Here is a 10,467-nt window from a genome sequence, read left to right on the forward strand (position 1 = left end):
CTTGGATTCAATACCCCAAACTACAGTAATACGGAGATTTCATATTTGGATAACCAGTCCCTCACCAGATACATGATTCTCATCTGTGAGTTATTGTTAGAAGCTGCTACAACCCCTGAGGTAGATAATTTGCCCGGGGCGGGGCAAGCATTAACGTGCTATATACAGCACTGGGTTTGTAAGCAGGGCATGGTGGCCCATGACTGAAATCCTAGCACTTGTGAGGTAGAGGAAGGCCAGGATCATAGGCTAGCCGGGATCATGGGAGACCTTCTTTCAAAAGCAAGCAAATGTGCAGGAGAGTAGTCCATTCCTGACTATGTCCTTCAGAGGAACTCTATGAACTAGTGACATATAAGAATATGTGTACTTGGGGTGAGTGTTGTAGCAGGAATCAAGAAGTAATGTGGGCACCTGTTCCTAAAGGGACTGGTAGGTACAGATTCATATGCCGGAAGACTGCTTTGTTTTTAAAGTGGGTAACAGCACTTGCTATAAAGCCTGACAACCTTAGTTTGTACTCTGGGACCCACATGGTGGGGAGAACTTCCATACAGTCACACGCATACCTGCTCACAAACACAAAACAATGTAACTTAAAAAAGGACATTGAAGCCGGGCGGTGGTGGCGCACGCCTTTAATCCCAGCACTTAGGAGGCGGAGGCAGGTGGATCTCTGTGAGTTCGAGGCCAGCCTGGGCTACAGAGTGAGTTCCAGGACAGGCACTAAAGCCACACAGAGAAACCCTGTCTCGAAACAAACGAAAGAGGACATTGAAGACAGCATGAGGTGACCAGGAGTGTCCGCCCGCCCGCCCGCCCACCCCACGACACGTGCCGCTACAAGGAACAAATATGTGACGGAGAGGTGGGAGAGGAAGCAGAGCGGTTCATTCCCTGCCGAGAGAGGGAGAACTGGAAGCGCGATGTGATCTGGGGGTGTGGCCCTACTGCTGTTGGGGACTGTGTTTCCACCAAAGGCCATGCGGATGTCAATCCATGGTCTGGGCTTCATGGTCTGGGCTGCCACCTGAAGCCGTGTTGATGTTCAGTGCCTTGCTGAGCTGGCCCCGCCCCTTGCCAGCCACAGCACTTGGGAAAGTGACTCCCACCCCTCAGCTGCTACTGTGCAGTGGTGTAGGCAGTGACATGGTGCGGGGTGGGGGGGAGGCCAGGGGGAGACCAGGACTCACCAACTCAGCTACTGCCTAGGCCCAGGTCCAGGGCTTTGAGTTGGCCCACCCCAACACCTACTCCATCTACGAGCTGCTGGATCCCGTGAAGGGGCCCATCCTGCGGAACCATAGCTACAGGATCTCCATGACATGGCAATGTCAGCATATCTGAGAGGAGTCTTGGTAGGGATCCAGTGACGATGGGGTACCAGAAGCAGAGGCCTTGAACCAAACCAACGACTCATTGCGATGAACATTAGCAAGTGAAGCTGTTTGGGCAAAAGGTTAGACTGCATGATGCACCCCAGCTCCCAATGCCACTATGATGAACGAATATATGGGGGAAAGTCAGGAAAGATGAGGAGGCGGAGTGGTGTAAGTTCAGCAGAACTGGAGACGTGAAAGCTGTGACTGGTTTGAGAGACAGCGGCAATTAATATAGGAACAGGTTGTTGCCCAGAGGGGTCGGTGGCTTGATGTGTTTTGTTTTTGCATATTTGTTCACACTGACACTCTGAGACTGCCAATAAAGTTAAACCTTGAATCAGAGGGCGCAGTCAACATTCTGCAGTTGGCCAGAATTAGCCATAGAGGTTTTGGAGGACTGAGCTAGGAGGGCACAGGAAGTAATAGGGAGGGGCTTTGAAAGCTGCGTAATCATTTAAATCTGGAGATGTGGAGAGGCACAGTCAGCTGATTGATCCTCTGTCCTCTTTGGATCTACTACCAAGTTTTTACCCCAATATCTGACTCCCGAGTTTTATTTAATAATACAACAACGTAAGTAATCACTTCATCTGGCGATCAACGTGTGGTGAATACTCCTTGCCCCTGTGTGTCACTGGCTTTTTCTGTTAGGGGATTTTGTTTCCATTGTGGTCTATCTGCAATAGCTGCACCTGGGCTGCAAACCCCGGCCCCAAATGCTGCAGTCGCAGCTGCCTGCTGGCCCTGCAGCCAGAGGCTGCTGTGACCCCAGCACCCGATGTGCTAGCTTGGCTGCCTGGGCACCCACCACCACAGCTGAGCACCTCTGTTAGAGCTGGCTAACATCTCCCCCCCCCCCCCCCCTCCTCTCACAAACAGCTCTACCATTGCCTTAGTCGCTGCTATGGACAGAGTCATCAGATCTGGTCAGACACTTGGGAATTCTTAAGGAGGAAATTAGGTTTTATTAAAAAAAAAAAAAGTCTTTCCCATGTTAAGAATGGGGAACAATATTATGATGCAGGAAGTTAGGATTCTGTATGATTCCACAATGGATGGTTGGAAACAGGAAAAAATAAGTGACGTAGCTGGGATTGATATTATGTTGACTATAATTATTATCAGTTTGGTAATTTGTGTTTTGTCCTTTAAAAGGTGATTTGATATCTGTGCCAAATATGAAAAGTTGGCTGATAAGATAAGCTTAGAAAAACCTACCAATGAAAGTAAGAAAAGTCTCACACAGACAGAGGAATTTAGATCAGAACCTACTGCACCATGGCATAATGAAACTGAAGAGGAGTGGTCCAAGGTTATTAGAAAACCAACCTTACTTTATCTAGTTACCATACAGGAATGACCACCAGATGATAGGCATCCCCAAGGCTATGCAGAATTTAACTGGAATCCTGTAAAAGTTTTAGATTTGAAGAAATTTAAAGATGCAGTTATTTCAAAAGAGCTTACAGTAATTTTTTTGGGAGAGAATAGCAGCAAATATCCCAAAAGCCAGAGATTTCAGTTTATAAAAAGAACTAATTGAATCCTTCCTCCCTTACATTGTATGAGGAACACCAGTTTCTGGAGCTCCTGCATTCTATATTGAATGCAAATAAATTAGGAAAAGCAGGTTATAAGTCAGGAAAAATAAGTAAGGTGATTTGATATCTGTGCTCAAAGCCCTTATGATTCCATTCAGAAGTCAGAATTATATGCTATTCTTACGGTATTATTAGATTTTCTAGAACCTCTTAATATATTACTGACTCTCAATATGCATAAAGAGTTGTTTTATATATTTAAATCGCTGAACTTATTCTAAATTATTCAGAATTAACTTTGTTATTTATTCAGTTATAACAAGTAATCAAAAATAGAAATCATCCCTTGTATATAACACGTAAGATCCCATACGGATCTACCAGGCCCTTTAGCAGAAGGTGATGATGAAATTGATCAGCTAACGATAGGAAATGTGCTAGAAGCCTCAGAATTTCATAAAAATGCCATGTTAAAAGCAAGGGTTTGAAGATATAGTTCTCTATCACTTGACAACAAGCAAAGGAATTATAAGAAAATATCCTATTTGCTTTTTGTATAACCAAACCCCATTACCTGAAGGAAGTAATCCAAAAGGTACTCAAAGAAATTAAATTTGGCAAGTGGATGTGTTTCATCCACTTTGTGATGTTTGGAAAATTAGGATTTCAATGGGCAACTGCTTTGAGTTCTGAAAAGGCTGTTTCTGCAATTAAACATTTATTAGAAGTTATTGCCATTATGGGAATACCTGTACAAATTAAGACTGACAATACTCCAGCATATGTCTCTAGTAAAATGAAACAATGTTTTGCATATTACAACATAAAGCATATTACAGATATGCCACACAATCCTATAGGGCAAGTAGTTATAGTAAGATCTAGTTGTACTTTAAAAGATATACTTAATAAACTGAAAGGGGTAATAAAGACCCCCAGAGATAGATTACACAATACTTTAATAACCTTAAATTTTTTAAATGCTAATGAGAAAGGATTGACAGCTGCAGAGAGACATTGAATATTAGAAAAAGAACTGCTGAGTTAAATCAGCCTGTAGACTTCAAAGACCTCAGAGTGGAAACCAGAATATGTGTTATGCTGGGGAAGAGGTTTGTCTTATGTTTCCATAGAAAAAGAAAAACTATGGGTACCATCAAAGTTGATAAACATTAGATTCGAACACAAGAGACCTCTTGATTAGGAGAGGCAACAGTTCATTAATCAGCATGGCCATTCAATCTAAACCAACTTATAAGATTAACAAATGCTTTTCATTTGATCAGATTTAACCTGCCAAAAAGGAAACTCCCCAAAGTTAGGGTTGAGGCAGGTTTTGTTTTTGTCTTTCCAGGAGAATAAAAGCACCCAACTAAGGAATCTGAAGACCACTGGACAAATGAGACATCATAAGAAGGATGAATCATCAAGAGAAAATTTCCCAAGAAAAAGAGTAAATTAACCTAATGGTATATAATGGCACATTTCCAACAGCATAAAATTTCACAAATCTTTCCAAATGTTAGTTTCTGCTGTTCTCTACAGACATATAAGGCAAATAGTCGTCTTGTAGTTCTGATTCAATTAAAAATTAGAGCTGGCTTCAGAGTTGGAGTGTGGCTCTCTCTTTCTCTAAACCTAAGCATGCTTGTTAGAAGGAAAATCCAAAATCTTTCTCTCATATCAGAAGAGCCACCTGGTATGGGACAGAAGAAAACCAAAATTAAGGGACTGTTCTATTGTCACTAATCTCCTAATCCTTTGGTTTTATTTCAACTGTTTAAAACTTTTAAGGTATAAATATCTCAGAATTTTTAGGATTACTATATATATTTAAATTTTTTGTCATGATATTAATGGTCATATAGATTATTAACTAATTCTAGAAATAGGCTTCATCTAGCTTCTTGTAAGTGATTTCAGCTTGAGTCTGAAGCAGGTAACTAGGAACTAAGTTTCTGTACTCTGGATGTACTTAACAAATTGTGGTCCTTTAACCTCTCAGAGATCTGCTACATACGACATTTGGAATGTTTAAGTTTTCTGCCGAGGCCCCTGACCATTCCTGGCAGTGATCTTTGAGGTCTCCAAGATGATGATGGGACCCTGCAAAAACTAGTCCCCCTGGATTGTGTTAATGCCACCAAACTGACAAACACCACCCAAAGATCCGTTTTGGACTACAAACTGCTCAGGACAACTTCAAAGCAGTTAGCTAAGAAGGTCCAACCTCATAGATTACTGCAGTTGGGACTACAGATAAACCCTGCACTTTCCCATTACACCAAGACTGGATAATAGCTAGTTCTTCCAAGACTTGACCACTATCTAAATTTTCTCAGGGTCTCCTAAAAATGCCATCTCTCCCAGACATCAGGAAGTAATTTTAAGAAAATGGTGCCCACATTCCCAAGAGGTAGAGTAAATGGCTTTTGGTCATTTGGTGGATTATGGGTGTTTGTCATTGTCTAGGGGGGTTGGTTGCAAGTTGTTAACTGTTCATGGTCAGGGAAAAAACTAAGCAAAGGAGGTTAAGATTCAGGGATCTCTTCTGAAAAGAAAATGGGGATATAGGAATGATAAGATAAAAGGGTAGATTATTGAATCTACTTTTAAACTAAAAAACAACTGTTAATTTCAAATATTTTACATTGGTATGAATTTTTGTATATTGATACAAATTTAAGATTATTTTTGTTAGAACATATTGTATATATGCTTCTACTCTTGTTTAAGATATTGTACTTATGTAGCTCACTTAAAAATGTAAAGTTCTAGTTCTTGAAAGCTATTCAGGATAATAAGTGCGAGTTAGTAGTTAGTCATCTATAACAATCAAAGTTGTGGTCATGTTAGGTATGTTTTCAAGGTGAAACAGATATATTTTTGGTAGATAGATGGTCTTCAAACACTTCAGAGACCTACAGAATATGGCATTTAAGATATTTGAATAACCTAAGGCTTTTCATGACAGTGAGACACATCTGCTCCTGACAGCATCAATTTACTTTAAAAAAAAAAAAAAGGATGATGGGCATAGAAGAACCTTCATATAGAGTTTGCTTTTATTGTGGCAAAGTTAACCACCTTGCTGCTGACAGTATGCTGTCTAAATTGGACAAGCAAAACACAAAAGAAAGTAAATGTCAAGCTTTGCTAAGACAAGATAGGATGGTCCTTCAAAATTCCTGCTTCACAGAAAAGTCTGTCAAATATATATACCAGGTCTGTAGGCTGGACATGGATGCCCCAACATTGCAGAGGAAACTTGGATGATTGTCCAGGCAGCCAGCTGTCTTTGTCATCTATATAGTTTGGGAAGTTGTTTGCTCTGCACTTCCTGTTCACTCAGGTCATATTAGATTCTTCTTGGGTCTCTGATGGTGTTGAAGAATAGATAGTTATAGTGTTACAGTTTTCTTTGTTATAAAATTCAGAGAAAAAAAACCTACAAAGGAGATGTAAAGTTTATAAGGTTGAGAAACATAAAAGTTTAAGTTGTTTAGCTAAGAAAATGTTTTAAGTTCTAAAAAGATATTTTTAGGATGATATACAAGTTATGATAGAAAGTGAATTAGGTACAAAACTTTGGACTCACCAAGATAGGATAGATAATGGAGTATTTTCTCTGAATTTGCCAAATGCAAATGGACTGGACATTGTGCATGTTATTCTTACATGATACTTGTTCTTATTGTACAGTTTTACTTTGTTAAGCTTAAAACTTTTCATTTTTATTTAGACAATACCTGATAATTGTTCTTTTTTTTTTATTTTTTGAGACAGGGTTTCTCTGTGTAGCTTTGCACCTTTCCTGGGATAATTGTTTTTTTATTATATTTAGTTTTACTGTGTTAGAGTTAGACAAAAGGGAAAATGTTGTAGGAGATTTGTTCTCACTGACATTTGGAGACTACCAATAAAGTTAAACCTTGAATCAGGGGGCCGAGTCAGCATTCAGCTGACCAGAATTAGCCATAGAGGTTTTGGAGGACTGAGATAAGAGGGCACAGGAAGTAGTAGGGAGGGCTTAGAAAGATGTGTGATCTCTTCAATCTGGAAATGTGGAGAGGCAGGGTCAGCTGATCATTCCTCTGTCCTCTTTGGATCTATCATGTTTCTATCCCAATATCTGACTCCCAAGCTTTATTTAATAATAGAACAATATAAATAAATAATCACTTCATCGGGCACTTGACTTTGTTGTTTGTTTTGTTTTTTAATTTTAATTTTTTATTTTCTTTCAGGGGGAAGTTACAAGGATGGAGTGTAGGTATAGAAGGACTGGGAAATTAGTGGTATACATGATGTGAAATTCCCAAAGAATCAATAAAATGATTATGAAAAAAAAACATTGGAGACAAAAGCTGGGCATGGTGACTTGTTTGTAATCCCAGAATTTGGGAAATGGAGGCAGGAAGATCAGGAGTTCAAAGCCAGTTTCAGTACCCTCTCTTTAAAAAAAAAGTTATCACTCTACCTCCAAGGAATGAGTGAGGCCCTTCCCTGACCCTGGGCCCTGATGGGAGCTTAGTTCAGGCTTCTCACAGCGTCTGTGCTGTCCTTAGAGTTCTGTTACTTCTGCAAGAAGATTATACCTGTAAATCTCCACAGCCAGCATCCTGGCACCCCAGTATTCAGGAGGCTGAGGCAGGGGCATCAGGAAGGAGTTCAAGGTCATCATCGGATTCATAGTGAGCTGGAGGCCAGTCTGGGTTACGTAAGACTCGGTCTCAAAAGAAGAAGAAGAAGACGAAGAAGAAGAAGAAGAAGAAGAAGAAGAAGAAGAAGAAGAAGAAGAAGAAGAAGAAGAAGAAGAAGAAGAAGAAATTGATTACGTATATAATCTGTATTTGTGAGATGGAAAATCCTACAAATTCAAGTGTGGCCGTTGGGGCCAGAAGCTGCTCTTTTTGTTCTCTCCAGCACTCTTGCTCATCTGGTCCTCTGAAAACCCGAGGGGTTATTGTTTTCAGTTGGTAGAGTGCCCTGTGTTCAATCCCAAGCACCGCATAAACCAGACACTGTGTGTGCCATAAACCAGACACTGTGTGTGCCTATAATCCCATCACTTGGGAGATGTAGGCAGGAGGATCAGAAGTTCATGGTTTCCTTGAAGTTGGAGGTCGGCCTGGGGCTACATGAAACCCTGTCTTAAAACAAACAAACAAAACAAAAGAAGTCAAAACAGGTCATTAATGGGAAAGCTGGTAAATCTAAGTAAGGCCTACACTTTAGTTCATAGAAATTGCCAGTGTTCCATCTCTCATTGGTAATGTCCGGTAGTTACATAAGATCTTAAGATCAGAGGCACTGGGTAGACTGTCTCAACCAGATATCGAACTCTAAAATTGTCCTCTACCCCGAAAAAAGAAAAGACCTTTAGGGATAGGAAGATGCCTCAGTGATAAAGGCACTTGCTGCCAAGTCTGATGACTCGAGTTCTGTCCCCAGGTCCCACATGGCAGAGGGAAAGAACTGACTCCTGAAAGTTGTCCTCAGACCTCCATAGACATACCTCCATAGACACAGACACACCTCCATAGACACACCTCCATAGACACACCCTCTATAGACATACTTTCATAGACACACCTCAATAGACACACCTCCATAGACACACCTCAATAGACACACCTCCATAGACACACCTCCATAGACACCCTCCAAACACACCTCCATAGACACCCTCCATAGACATACCTCCATAGACACACCTCCATAGACACACCTTCATACACACCCTTCATAGACACACCTCCATACACACCCTCCATAGACACACCTCCATAGACACCCTCCATAGACACACCCCCATAGACACACCTCCATAGACACACCTCCATAGACATACCTCCATAGACATACCTCTATAGACACCCTCCATAGACATACCCCCATACACACACCTCCATACACACACCTCCATACACACCTCCATAGACACACCTCCATACACACCCTTCATAGACACACCTCCATAGACACACCTTCATACACACCCTCCGTAGACACACCCTCCATAGACACACCTTCATACACACCCTCCGTAGACACACCCTCCATAGACACACCTCCATACACACCCTCCGTAGACACACCCTCCATAGACACATCTCCATAGACACACCTCCATAGACACACCTCCATAGACACACCTCCATACACACCCTCCATAGACACACCTCCATAGACATCCTCCATAAACACACCCTCCATAGACACATCTCCATAGACATACCTCCATAGACACCCTCCATAGACACACCTCCATAGATACACCTCCATACACACTCTCCATAGACACACCTCCATAGACACACCTCCATACATACACCTCCATACACACCTCCATACACACACCTCCATACACACTTCCATAGACACACCTCCATACACACCCTCCATAGACACACCTCCATAGACACACCTTCATTCACACACCTCCATACACACACCTCCATACATACACCTCCATACACACACCTCCATAGACATACCTCCATAGACATACCTCCATAGATACACCTCCCTAGACACACCTCCACAGACACACCTCCATAGACATACCATGGCATGCATCCACTTGCCTACACACAAAAAGGAAATAAAAATATAATTTTAAAATTTGTTTTAAAAGCCTTTAAAATGCCTCCAAGGAATCCAGGGTCTAGACCCAGGCTTCTGAGGCTCTTCTTCAGGAAGCAAGCCAGCTGCTTGCCTTGGATCCAGGTGGTGGTGAGCGCATTCAGGTCCTAGTCCATCTTCACAGCCCGTTTGTGCAGTGGTCTTCTAGATACACTGGTTCATGTTCTAACTGCAGTTTTAAAGGTCTCACAGTTTCTCAAGGACAATGTTTGTCTTAGACCCAGGTGCTTTAGAAATCTTTAATCTTTTTTCCCTCACCACAGAGGAGTTTATTATGTTCTAAAGCAGAGACTGAAGTGTAGGAAGAGAATAAAGATTCTGTTCCGGGTAGGCTTTGTGCTTAGTTGGCCTTAATTAAGATGTATAGGGTTTCTGTGCCTTTCTCCAGAGATCCCTAGCTTGTAGCCTGCCTAGCTTGCAGCTGGCTGTCATTCCCTAGGCTGGTCACGAGAGGGCAGTGTGGCATGCCTTTTCTCAGTTGAGGCTCGTAGTGTCCTGGTCTGCATACACTTGGGTATGGTGGTGCATGCTTTTAATCCCACAGAAGCAGGTGGATCTCTTTGAGTTTGAGGCTGGTTTAGTCTACATATCCAGAACAGCTATGTTCCAGGGCTATGTAGAGAGACCCTATCTCAATTTAAAAAAAAAAAAAAAAGTGTGTCTTGAGTAGTTCCAAGGATAAGGAGGCTTACCTTCTACCTATACCTTACTTCCCCACTACACCTAAGATCATATTTTCAAGACAGTTACCTAATAGTTAGATTTTGATTGAAATCTTTCTTGGGTATGGGGGACCTTTCTGTACCTGGAAGACATTTAAAAATGTGTTTGCATGTGTATGGTGTGTGTGTGTGTGTGTATGTATCCAGGTATGGACATGCCATGTATACACATGG

The sequence above is a fragment of the Peromyscus californicus genome, unplaced genomic scaffold (genome assembly GCF_007827085.1).
Source record: "Peromyscus californicus insignis strain IS unplaced genomic scaffold, ASM782708v3 Scaffold_11__1_contigs__length_118956290, whole genome shotgun sequence".
NCBI classification, from domain to species: domain Eukaryota; kingdom Metazoa; phylum Chordata; class Mammalia; order Rodentia; family Cricetidae; genus Peromyscus; species Peromyscus californicus.